The sequence below is a fragment of the Sinocyclocheilus rhinocerous genome, unplaced genomic scaffold (assembly GCF_001515625.1).
Source record: "Sinocyclocheilus rhinocerous isolate Xijiao unplaced genomic scaffold, SAMN03320098_v1.1 scaffold574, whole genome shotgun sequence".
Lineage (NCBI taxonomy): Eukaryota > Metazoa > Chordata > Actinopteri > Cypriniformes > Cyprinidae > Sinocyclocheilus > Sinocyclocheilus rhinocerous.
The window spans coordinates 2,264,804-2,277,659 of NW_015659919.1; positions in this window are offsets into that span (position 1 = coordinate 2,264,804).

Here is a 12,856-nt window from a genome sequence, read left to right on the forward strand (position 1 = left end):
AGCGAGAGAGAGAGAGAGAGAGCGAGACAGGGTCACATCACAGTGGAGTCAGCTGTCTTAACCGTGGCTTGTGTACTGCAAACACATACCAGCTTCGTCACTGTGTCTGTCACGCGACTCTGTCACTTTCTGAACCCTTTCGGGCTCTGTCTTTACATTTATTTTGAAAGATGAAGCTCGCGATTATGGTAAGGGGCGTTACATTTCCGACGAGTGCTTGCGGTGTTCGGCCAATCACAATGCACTGGGTCAGCTGGCCAATCAGAGCAGACTGCGCTTGTCGGAAGAAGGGACTTTGTAGAAAACAAAGCGTTTGAGAGAGGCGGGGCATAGAGGACCTACAATAATGTACAGTATTTGAAAAATAATGTATTTTTTGAACATTAAAGCATGTCAACATATTCTGTTACACCAAATACACAAAATAATGATCTTTAAAAAAGCATCATATGACCCCTTTAAAATATCTCTCAAGTATCTGACCTGAGCCCCAGCTGAGCATATATTTATATTCTCGACACTTAGAAAGATTGCTATGATGTACAGTCCCCTTAACTATTGACACACAAAGTGCATGTGCTAAACTCCAATGACCTCTTCCTTGTTTTTCCTGTGTCTGCTGCGTATTACCGCACAGCTCAACCATGTGCTAGAACAGCTGGATCCTGCTGTGGCCAACGGCTGCTCTCCTTTATTATGGCAGGGGAAGTGACATCAGTAGCCCAAGACAACAATAAAGGAGACAAATCACAACAGCCGACTTGTGGGACACATCAGTGCTGTGATTTTTTTTCAACTGAACTCCAAACACACCCAGCAGTTGCAGCTTTAGAGGATGTCATTAATCCAAGAACATTATGCATTAGGAAATATGATGTGTTTCAGAAATGACGTTAGCAGACGTGCTCAAGAGAGGTAATAAAGCAAAAAATTGTCAACAATAAATGCTAAAAGAAGCATAGGCTTTCCCCACCAGTGACAGAATACCTTCATCATATTTTTATATATTATATTTAACTGTATATTATTATATATAATTATATAAGACTAAATTGGTCGACTAAAATCAACTTGGGGCTGTAACAATCAACATTTTTCAATAGGGCAGGCTAACTGTAGTTCAGCTATTTTCATAATAGTGTAGCTTTTTCGAGAAATGGCTAATTTATCCATCTAGACACGGTTTGCGCAGTCTATTGCTTTTTAAATGTCTGAACTGCGGGAATTATTAAACGGACTCACCTACACGTCCTCTATGGCGCAGGAAATTCCTATTCGTTCTAGTGAATCGGTTCACTCCAAACGGTCCTCTCTTTCATATGTGGCATAGGAGTGTTCAGTTCATTTAGTGAATCGGTTCATTCCAAACGGCCCTCTCAGTCATAACTAATGTAGCATTCAGTTCATTTTAGTTAATCGATTCATCCCAAAGTCTTAGCGTGGGTAAGTCATGAAAATTATCATTAAATCTAGTGAATCGTCTCCTACGAACGATTGAACAATTCAACTCACTGTGCTACAGTACATACTTTTCCCGCGAATATGTAAATTAGGGTGTTATTTCCTGTAAATTCAGCTGTTCAAGTTTGATAATCTAGCTCTAATTGAGACTGGACATTCATTCAGAATTCCTCATTGTTTCTGAATGAGCAAAAATATAGCTTTGATTAAATTATAAAATATAGTAGTAGCCTAATAGGCCTATTTGTATAACGGCTTAAGTAACTCCAACTTAATTAACTTCAATGTAAATAATTTAAAGATTGTACCTTTAAATACAGCTAAGTAGCCTACATTATCAGAAGATTAGCTTAACTGTTAACTAGCCTACTTCAAATTAAGATTTGCCTAGAAATCTACATTTTCAAAGTAATTTCCTTAACACTAGTTGGTACCAGTTAGTTTTAAGAGTAATTGCAAAAATGACACCTTGTTTACAGGAGTGTGCTACTTAGATTTTTTATTTCAACTAATGCAATGACATACCTTTTATTTGTGGTTCAATTGTTTATACTTCTAGATCTATTCTGTATACTACATTATACCAGATCAAATATTGTAGCAGACTTGTATGAGTCTGAGCACATGTGTGAGAGGAAGGCAGGACCTGGCTGATTATCTCACTCGGGGATAGTGCCTCTTTTATGGGGCAGTCTGTGATTGTCCCTAGTTCCTGTTGTTCTATTTGTGACTCTGTGGTCGTCTCAAAGGTTTCCCACCAGATCGGATTGCTGCAGCGCACAGCCTAGACAAAACTCCATTCAGGTCCTTACCAGGCCAGCTTTAACTAGCCTACTTCAAATTAAGATTTGCTTAGAAATCTACATTTTCAAAGTAATTTCCTTAACACTAGTTGGGACCAGTTAGTTTTAAGAGTAATTGCAAAAATGACACCTTGTTTACAGGAGTGTGCTACTTTGATTTTTTATTTCAACTAATGCAATGACATACCTTTTATTTGTGGTTCAATTGTTTATACTTCTAGATCTATTCTGTATACTACATTATACCAGATCAAATATTGTAGCAGACTTGTATGAGTCTGAGCACATGTGTGAGAGGAAGGCAGGACCTGGCTGATTATCTCACTCGGGGATAGTGCCTCTTTTATGGGGCAGTCTGTGATTGTCCCTAGTTCCTGTTGTTCTATTTGTGACTCTGTGGTCGTCTCAAAGGTTTCCCACCAGATCGGATTGCTGCAGCGCACAGCCTAGACAAAACTCCATTCAGGTCCTTACCAGGCCAGCTTCTCCCTCTCTCACCACCCTCTTTCCTGTAACCCTTCCCCAGTCGGGACCCAGCTGGAGAACAATGTGTCGTTACCTATGTGCAGTGTGGCTGGGTAAGACAGAAACCAATCCGCCCCAAAACTGCCTGGGAATTGGCTCCTCATGGGACAAAGGAAGTGTGTGTGTGTCTCTATATGTGTTTGTGTGTGTGTGTGAGAAAGAGTTTGTATTGAAAGTGTTTATGCGTATTTATAAAGTAAATGCACTGCTAACACTGTTGTTGTAAAAGACAGAGCTGTAGTTAGTTTTTGCTTCAAACCCCCTTTTAAGCAGTTAAATCAGTCTTTGTCTAGCTCCCTATAAAAATATTTAAACATTTCAAAAACTAGATATATTTACTTCAGAACAAATTGCAAAAGATATGTATTTTTATCTATTTTTAAGCTTATGCTTAAAATAAGAAACTTGACAATAAGGTAGCAGTAATCTAAAAATAAACTAAACAAAAAATGTTAACAAAAAGTTAAAAATAAAAGTGTAGCAGTGTTTACTTTAGCATGTCATTACCATTATTATTACAGATATTCTTCCCCTCAAAACTTGACAAAAGCTTATTTTTATAATTGACAATATCAGTTTTATAATTGATTTGTATAATTATTACAATTTGAAATAACTGTTTTCTATGTTAAAATATTGTTAAAATGTAATTTATTCCTGTGCTGCAAAGCTGAATTTTCAACATCATTACTCCAGTCTTCAGTGTCACATCATAATCTTATATGAGCTTAATATTTTTGTGGAAATATTTTGGTAACATTATAAAAGTCTTTACTGTCATTTTTTTATCAATTTAATGCATCCTTACTGAAAAAGTATTTTATTGACTGTTGTGCCTTTGATTTCCTTAAAGCACCATGGCGTACAGCATGTTAATACCATGAATTTGGTCATTATTTAGTACCTTGCTATATTATATATCATCTGATACATCACTGTACTGTACTTCCACAGTAAGTTTGTAATGGTTGACAGATTGAGAGGGCTCCAGTGTGTACACACAGCTTCACTCCCGTGTCGACAGGTTTCTCTCAGCCATGGAAACTGCGCTTCCTTGTCCTTTCCTCAGCTCAAGAAAATAAACAGCACATTGTGCAGGTTAAACAAAGTTAGGGATTGTGCTGGAACTGTGTAAGCTGTTTTCGCATGGCATTACGGAGCAGCCCGATTCCATAAATAAGCACACAATGGCATGAAAATAACGTCTCTGAAAGAAAAATGTTTGCTTTTTCCTTTTTACGTGAGCTTACATTTCTTGGAGAGAAAAAAGTGAAGTATAATTACTTAAGCCCAGTCAGTTTATGCTTGGTTCTTTTTCTCAGCCTTGCTGAAGGGTCACCACAAAGCCAGCTGCCCACTTCCTGTTAGGGCAGCAGAGCACTTCTGCTTGTAGCTACAAACCGCGGGTGACAGATGCAGAAGAGGTTCATAGTATGTGCTGACTTCAGTTGTGTGCTAAGAAAATACTAGCTTGATTTGGATTTTTACATTTTCTAAAGAAAACAAGAGCAGTGCCTGCCTCTGAAAAACATCCCAATGCTAATGTATTGCTATGCGATTACTAGCATGTTCTGTGTTTTTTTAGCACATAGCTAAACCATAGTATGTACTGTAAAGACTATAGAATACACAAGACGTGTCACTCATATAGATTTGTATGGGGAAAGACACTCAATATGGCCGCTCTATCGAATGAAGCCCCGCCTTCTGAATAAAAGAGCCAATCGCTAATCAGTAAAGTCATTGCATCACTGCAGTTGCCGTTAGAAGTTCCGGATGCTTTAGAACAGTCGGCGTTCTGAGATGCATGCTTACTGCGCAAGCGCACTGGCTGATCTAGCCTGAAAATAATTTTTTTTAAAGTGATTTAAGCAAAAGAAACAATATTTATGAGACAGTTGTTGTCAGTTTTCATTGGAGATTTCAAATATGAAATTTAATTGTAAGCTTGGCAAACAGTTTTGGAGAATTTGATGTTTCCCCATTCAAAGAGATAGGAGCTGCACTAGCATGCCCGAGAGGCGTTTCAAAGATGGCCGCCAAGTGAAATGACTCGCCTTAAAAAGGGACTTTGGTTTAGTTGTGTACTAAGAACATACATACTATGTACATACTTATGTACTAAGAAGTAGAGTGGCTTTTATTTCATTAATATTATATGTACAAGTGCACTTTCATGACTGCTTAAACCTCTTAAGTACACTTTTAAGTGTACATTAGTGTGTAATGTCAAATTAAAAGTTTTACTTTAAAGTACATTTTAAATAATTATTTTTAATAATCTTTTGTTGTGCTTTAAAGAAGTATACTTATTTGTATGTGTTGATTAACATCGATTACATATACAGTTATATTTCAAATGTATACTTCATCAATACAAATATTTAATTACAAACATTTAAATGCGTGACATACAAGAAATGACATTAAAGTATGTTTTAGTTTACCATAAATGCTTGTCAGTACATTCAACAGTAAAAGTAAAAGAGACAATAGAAGTACTGCAGTTGCCGTTAGAAGTTCCGGATGCTTTAGAAACAGTCAGCGTTCTGAGATGCACGCTTACTGCGCAAGCGCACTGGCTGATCTAGCCTGAAAATAAACTTTTTTAAAGCGATTTAAGCAAAAGAAACAATATTTATGAGACAGTTGTTGTCAGTTTTCATTGGAGATTTCAAATATGAAATTTAATTGTAAGCTTGGCAAACAGTTTTGGAGAATTTGATGTTTCCCCATTCAAAGAGATAGGAGCTGCACTAGCATGCCCGAGAGGCGTTTCAAAGATGGCCGCCAAGTGAAATGACTCGCCTTAAAAAGGGACTTTGGTTTAGTTGTGTACTAAGAACATACATACTATGTACATACTTATGTACTAAGAAGTAGAGTGGCTTTTATTTCATTAATATTATATGTACAAGTGCACTTTCATGACTGCTTAAACCTCTTAAGTACACTTTTAAGTGTACATTAGTGTGTAATGTCAAATTAAAAGTTTTACTTTAAAGTACATTTTAAATAATTATTTTTAATAATCTTTTGTTGTGCTTTAAAGAAGTATACTTATTTGTATGTGTTGATTAACATCGATTACATATACAGTTATATTTCAAATGTATACTTCATCAATACAAATATTTAATTACAAACATTTAAATGCGTGACATACAAGAAATGACATTAAAGTATGTTTTAGTTTACCATAAATGCTTGTCAGTACATTCAACAGTAAAAGTAAAAGAGACAATAGAAGTAAATATGAAATTACATATAAAGATGCACTTAAATCCTACTTAAGTGGATAAAAAGCACATGTGATTAAGTGTCCAAAAACACTGTGTTCAATTCACACTCAATATTCTTTTAAAGTGTATTATTCTCCTGTTAAGTACTTTTCTTAAAACTATGTACTTCTTGAAAGTATTAAAAGTGTACTCCTTTTTACCAAGTAAATGCTGTTGCTATAGGGTTGCCAGGATGTTCTAAGTGTTTTTTAGCCCATATTGTAGCTATGCATCTGCAAAGGTGTTTTGGGTAGTTGCTAATGTATTGATATCTGTTGCAAGGGTGTCTATAAAATGTTTCTTATTTTATTGTCAACTAGGTGGTAATTATAAGCCTGAACACTATAGCAATAGAATAGAATAGCGCTCCTTAAAAAGGCACTTGATTTGAATGAGCATTCATGTACGTAGTCAAACAGTATGGAAGTTTTGCGCCAGTACTTTTAATATATACCAGTATGTTGAATATTTTGGTTTAGGATTTTGTTTAAATTGCTAACCATACATACTAGCAATTTAATAGCAATAATAGCCTTTGCTAACACTTTTTAGGAGCAGAGCATTGTAGTATGATATATATTCACACAGTATTCAGTGCTCACATGCGAGCACATGTATGCACAGTTGCACAGACACACACACACACATAGTCACTTACAATGATGACATACAGACACCCATCCCAGCCTCCTCTGATCAGAGCTGCCCCAGGGCAGGGGTTGGGGGTGGGCCGTGTGTGTGTGTTTTGTAAGTACAGGATGGGAGTGTGGTGGCTACACGTCCTCGGTTGTAATCCTTGACCCCCTCCCGCTGTCTCTGTCCCGGCCTGGGAAGCAGCAGAGGGGGGGTGTCACACACAGCTCGTCGTGCGCAGACAGCTGCGGGGCTGGCGGTAAACAGCCGTTACTGCAGCTCTGTCTACAGCCAATCTCAGCCTGAGCCACACAAGCTGTCTGACAGATACCAGGCTAAAGAGGGGTCATGCGGGGAGGGCCAGACACTGCATGAGTGTGTGAGTGTGTGTGCACTTTTTATCTGTCTGTCTGTCTGTCTAACAGCTGAAGTCAATGTACTGTACAATTTCAGTGCATATTTAAAATATTTTGGTGTTCATTTATTTTTTAAAATTTTAATTCCTTTTAATTACTTCTTTACAATATGTTTGAAAGGCATTCTCAGTTCTGAATAGTGCAGAACCCTGATTCACACGTCCACAAAAGGTGTGTCACAATTGATTACACCCAATAACCAAAGGCATTTGCCATCACGGACGTCAAACATTTCGCTTCACGCACAATTTGCAATGAATTTTGTTCTGTTTCTTGAACACCTTTATTATATGGCTTCACAACACTTTAACGAGTCATAAGGACTTCCTTCATTATACATTTATAGTGCTTTTTTTGTCACGTTCGGAGCTTAATATTCATTGTATCTATGGAACACAGCAGCATGAACATACTCTTAAACTTCTTGGTTTAAGAGCTAAACAGGTTTGGAGCACCATGTTGGTGAACAGATAATAACAAAATGCTAATTTTTGGATGAACGAACCCATTAAACTCAAACATTTCAGCCTGTGACATATATCTGTACCTGGAGTCATGTGAAAACTGATGTAAAAATAGCACATTTCCAGAGTTCCCACAACTCCACTTTCAGTCATAACAAGGGCAGACAGTGGCCAATGTTTCATCTTGCACACTCAGTATTACAGGAACTTCTGAGCCGAGGTTTCAGGGGCTGGTGGGAGCGGTGAGAGTGAAACCCCAGTGTTTGTGTTACTGAAGCAGTGGGACCTTTAGAAAACAGACTGTCAGAGCTGAGCAGTGGCAGTGGAGCGGCCTGTCACGTTAATGACTGCATAAACACTAATCAGACTATCTAAATCTTAACTTCACGACCTCTATAGGCTCACACATCACTCAAAACTCCTCACACACTCCTGATTAACCTAACAAAGGAGTGTGAGGTTTCAGCAAAAGGTAAAGTTAGGTCAAGGTTTCTCACCTTCACAAACTAGTAACTACATCTTACACTGAAACAACACTCTGTAGTGTTAGTTAAGAAAGTTACCTGGTTTGTACGATTTATAATGGCCAAGTGAAATGTATAGTATTGCAAACTGACAGATTAAACTTATCTATATCTGTCAAATGCAATAAAACCACAATCAGGAGAGTGAGATCCTATTACTTGTGATCTCTGCATGGAAAATGAAGTATAGAGTAAATCTCAGAGCTTTAAGATGTCAAGCCTGTGACCATTGACAGTCCCGTGACGTTTATGAGGCAAGTGTGACCCCGCAGCTGCTGTCAGTGATCAAACTCACAGCTCTGCATGACTGAAACACATCAGGTTAAACACTTGCACTGTTAAATAAGCAGACTGTGTTTGTGTGTGTGTGTGTGTGTGTGTTAAAAGAATCTGGAGAAAGCATAGACTGTATTGACAGCACCTGTCCAATTATATTAAAGAGGTGAGACCCAGAAAATAGGGTCTGTATGGGTGAATCTAACAAAACGTCATAATTCACCCCAAAATCAATAGACAAAATATAATGGGGTGTATAATAATATTTTTATTTTATTTTATTTTATTTATTTATTTATTTATTTTTTGCCTTTAATCATTTCATGCATTTTTTTCATTTTCATTTCATACATTTATTTTTTCCCCATTATGGTTATTGGGATGTTTTATAATGTATTTATTGCTTAATAAAAATAAATACATAAATAAATAAACAAGCTTCTTTAAGCAAAAGCTTCTTTAAGAATTTCTTATTCCTTTTGTGTTGGTATGGTAAAATATGAGTAAAATAATACAGTCCACCTGTATTTCTTTATTCATACTACATACTATATTCTCATCCACCTATTCTCTTAGCTTCACATGTGTCTGTCCTGTCTGCGATTACTCCTCCCCATCATACTTTCCCCTGTCAGGGTTCACTCCCTCTGTATTTCCAGACAGACAGAGACGGGTGGCGGGCCGGTCCGCTGCACGGGGCTTTTTCCGGTTGCGTCTGCTGCCCCTGAGAGATTGATTTCACGGCTCAGTCGGGCCCTAGAGATCCCAGCTCATACTGCTGTCAACCAGCCTGCCCTCTGACCCCCTGCATTACGCAGGTCACGGGGCGGCGCTCTCCCAGGCTGCCTGCACAAAGGCCAATGTGCTGCCATTTTGTCAGGCCAAAGGTCAATTACTCACATGTTTTGATCACTGCTAACTTTATCAAATTAGAAAATACATAAGTGAGAAGTACTGTGGCTGTGTGTGTGCGAGTCTGTTTGTGTGTGTGTCTGCCAGCCCGGATACATGTGTTTGAATATGTCTGGTGGGACCTGACATCTAAACTGGCTTTTCCCATTTTTTTTTGTCTCACGTACCCACATAGACTATTTAGTAATGCTGAAGTTTCTTTAAAGTGTCAACTTTGTCTCAGGTGTTTCTCTTAAAAATCCACATACAGTAGGAGTGTAATGAATCAGTCCACTGAAGGCGAGAGTAGTGAAGAACCCAAGTGCAGTTTATTTACTACAGTGAAAGCAGATCCACTCAACTGGAGAGCAAAGTCTATATGCTCGGCAAGGGACCAGTGAACCTTTCCCCCAGGAAGCTGGGAGCAAATGGGCTCATTCAGACCCACCCGAAAAATGTCCTTTAATGCCACATCATTAAAGTCCACCCAGTTAGAAAGTTCACAAAAATCACTCATGTAATCCTCTATAGGCCTGTCACCTTGACGAAGGCAGAGGAGGCGTGCAAACAGGGACCATGATTAACTCCAAAATAAAAGACATGAAAACATCAACAAGAAACACAACCCAAAACACCACATTACAAGGAGTTATAAAATTAATATGAACAGCACAGCACATATTATTTGGTGTTGGAAAATTAGGAGAAATTTTGTTCAAATTGAAATCTTGAAATCATATAGAATTTTGTATCTTGAGCAAGTTTGAGATATTGTTGAGATCACTTAAGAATCTCTAAGAGAATCTTTACTAATTATTAGTATTGTTCTCTCTGCAGAAAAATTTAGAGATGCAGGAGACTCAGAAAGCTTCTGTTTGTTTTTCATTTAATATTATGTCTAGAAGAAACATTTTAAATAAATTGTTTAATTAATTAAAATAAATTATTGTAATTTTTATTTTAAAAAATGTAAATTCTTTTGTTTCTTCAGTGGTATTACATGTTTGTAAATACCTTTGTATTTTTTGTGGACAAAACTTACGCTATGCTATAATTCAAAAATATATTTTTTAAATAATGTTATGCTCATCAAGGCTGCATTTATTTGATTAAAAATGCAGTAAAAGCAGTAAAATTGTAAATATTATTACAATTTTAAACAACTGTTTACTATTTGGAATATATTTTAAAATGTAATTTATTTCTGTGATGCAAAACTGAATTTTCAGCATCATTACTCCAGTCTAGTCAGTGTCACATGATTCTTCAATAATCATTCTAATATGCTGATTTGGTGCTTAATAAACATTTCTTATTATTAACAATGTTGATAAACAGCTTAATATTTTTGTGAAAGCCCTGATACCTTATTTGTTATTTTTCAGGATTCTTTGATGAATAGAAAGTTCAAAAGAACAGCATTTGAAACAGAAATCTTTTGTAAGAATATGTCTTTACTGTCACTTTTGATCCATTTAATGACCCTTGTTAAATAAATGTATAAAAAAAACATACCCCAAATCTTTGAACGGTATTTTAAACTCTGCTGCATTTTACAATCTGTCTGTCGAAGATTTGCTATTTCTTACTTACACACACACTCACCCCACACACACCACTAACTATGCAGACAGGAGGAGATGAAAGCAGCAGAGCTCAGAGACCCTTTTCCTCCCTGACCACAGTCCCGTGGCTGATGTGTTCATGTGGATGACCACCCACCTCGAGTCACTCCACGACTTGAAACACCTAATTACGAGCAACTGCGTCTTATGTGTGCGAGCCAATATCAACCTCATATTAACGACCAAAGAATCCATCAAAAATCTTTCACTGCACACCTAAAAATGACGTTTAATAAAACCCCACCACATTAGAATTTAACAGCTGTTAATAACTCGAAATCTCTGCCTAGAAAAATAGCTAAAGGCTGGAATACACTACAAGACTGACTTTCAAGACTTTCACGCAGAAACATGCGCCTTGTTGCAAGGAGGTGCATGACAAATAAAATCAACAAGTGTTCTAAAATTGCCCAAAATACCAAACATGTTTGATATCCTCCAACTGAATGGATTCAGTCTGAAGCTAGAAAATTTGAGCCTGGCTCCATTATACACTACCAGATTATATGCGAAATCTGTCGACTTCGACTGACTGACATTCGTCAACTTCCATTGACTCCTCAAGACTGTAAATCTGAGCAAAAGTCATGTATTCCAGCCTTAAGCTGACAATAGCCATCAAAGCATCCTTGTTCCAATTCTTAGGGAAGACAATAAGGGAGAAACCGCTTAAAGCTTTGAATACACAGACGTCAGCTGTCACAGGGTGTAGCTGGGATAATGCAAGGCCATTGGAGAAAACGACACAAATATGGGAGGCGACATCCGAAAGATCATCATTACAACACTTCCTCCTCTGTAAAAACACACTTTAGCAGCACACAGTTGTGTCATTTTACTGGAAATGGAAGAGGAAAGCTCTCACAGTGCTCGTGGGTCAAAGTTGGGCAACTTCAAAAGAATCCGTGCCACTCGGATGAGAGTATAATCCGTCTCTATGTGTGTACAAACACACAGACACACTCCCACAAACATGCCCAAATGGCACAATGCAAGGTGTCACATGTAACTCAGAGAATTAAGCCCTACTTCCTCTCTCAGTGAGAGAAACAAAGCCGCTCTTCCTCTTCTGTGTGGATTCAATGCATAGCTATTTATAAACAATAACGTGTCCCCCTGCTGCTCCTCCTGAGGAGGACAGAATTGTTTAACACATTGTTTCAGGGACGTGAACATCTGTCTGCGCGAAACACACGACGCCACGGCGCAGCGTGAGGCAGCGGTAGCCAGACAGTCTTCAGAGATGCAATCAGAAACCTGTTGCCCTCTTTGTGCGATCCTCGTGATGCAACAGAAAGACTGATGCTGATATATGAGATCCAAATAGGCCGAGACATAACTCCTAAAAAGCAGCGTGTCCATTTTAAACCATCGTCTGCCCTCCTTGTGGGTAGACTAGGCTTCTTGGCATGGACATAAAGAGACTGAAATGAAAACATGGTGACATGGAGACCCACTCGGAGGAGCAAAAACCTCAAGCTTGGAATGAGAAGAGGCTCTGGCATGCTTTGTGGGGGGAAATACGGTTTTGTTGTGGGCCCACACCTTCAAAAGGGAGCACTAATCACAACATGTGATGAGACGCAAGAACAAAGACGAACGTCAGTAGAAAATAACAGCGTGGGAAACCTCTGCGAACTTGAGTTACAGCGACAAAAAGAGCCACCCCCATCCCCGAGCACATAGAAAAACACACATACACGTACAAACACAACGGCCCGCCATCCACCCCTGTCAGAGGCAAACACGAGGAAGTGCATCCATGCCGTCGAGCCGAAGTTGGTAGCAATAACAACATGAAATCTTGAGCTTCCTCTCATTCATGTATGCAGAACCGATGACAATTAAGCGTGATGTGCACGGGCTGATAAGGATCCAACTGCGGCGTATCGGCCAGCAGCACACATCAACGTCTACTAGCTCTCTTCTATTGATCAGTAGCTCTTCCTGAAGCTCT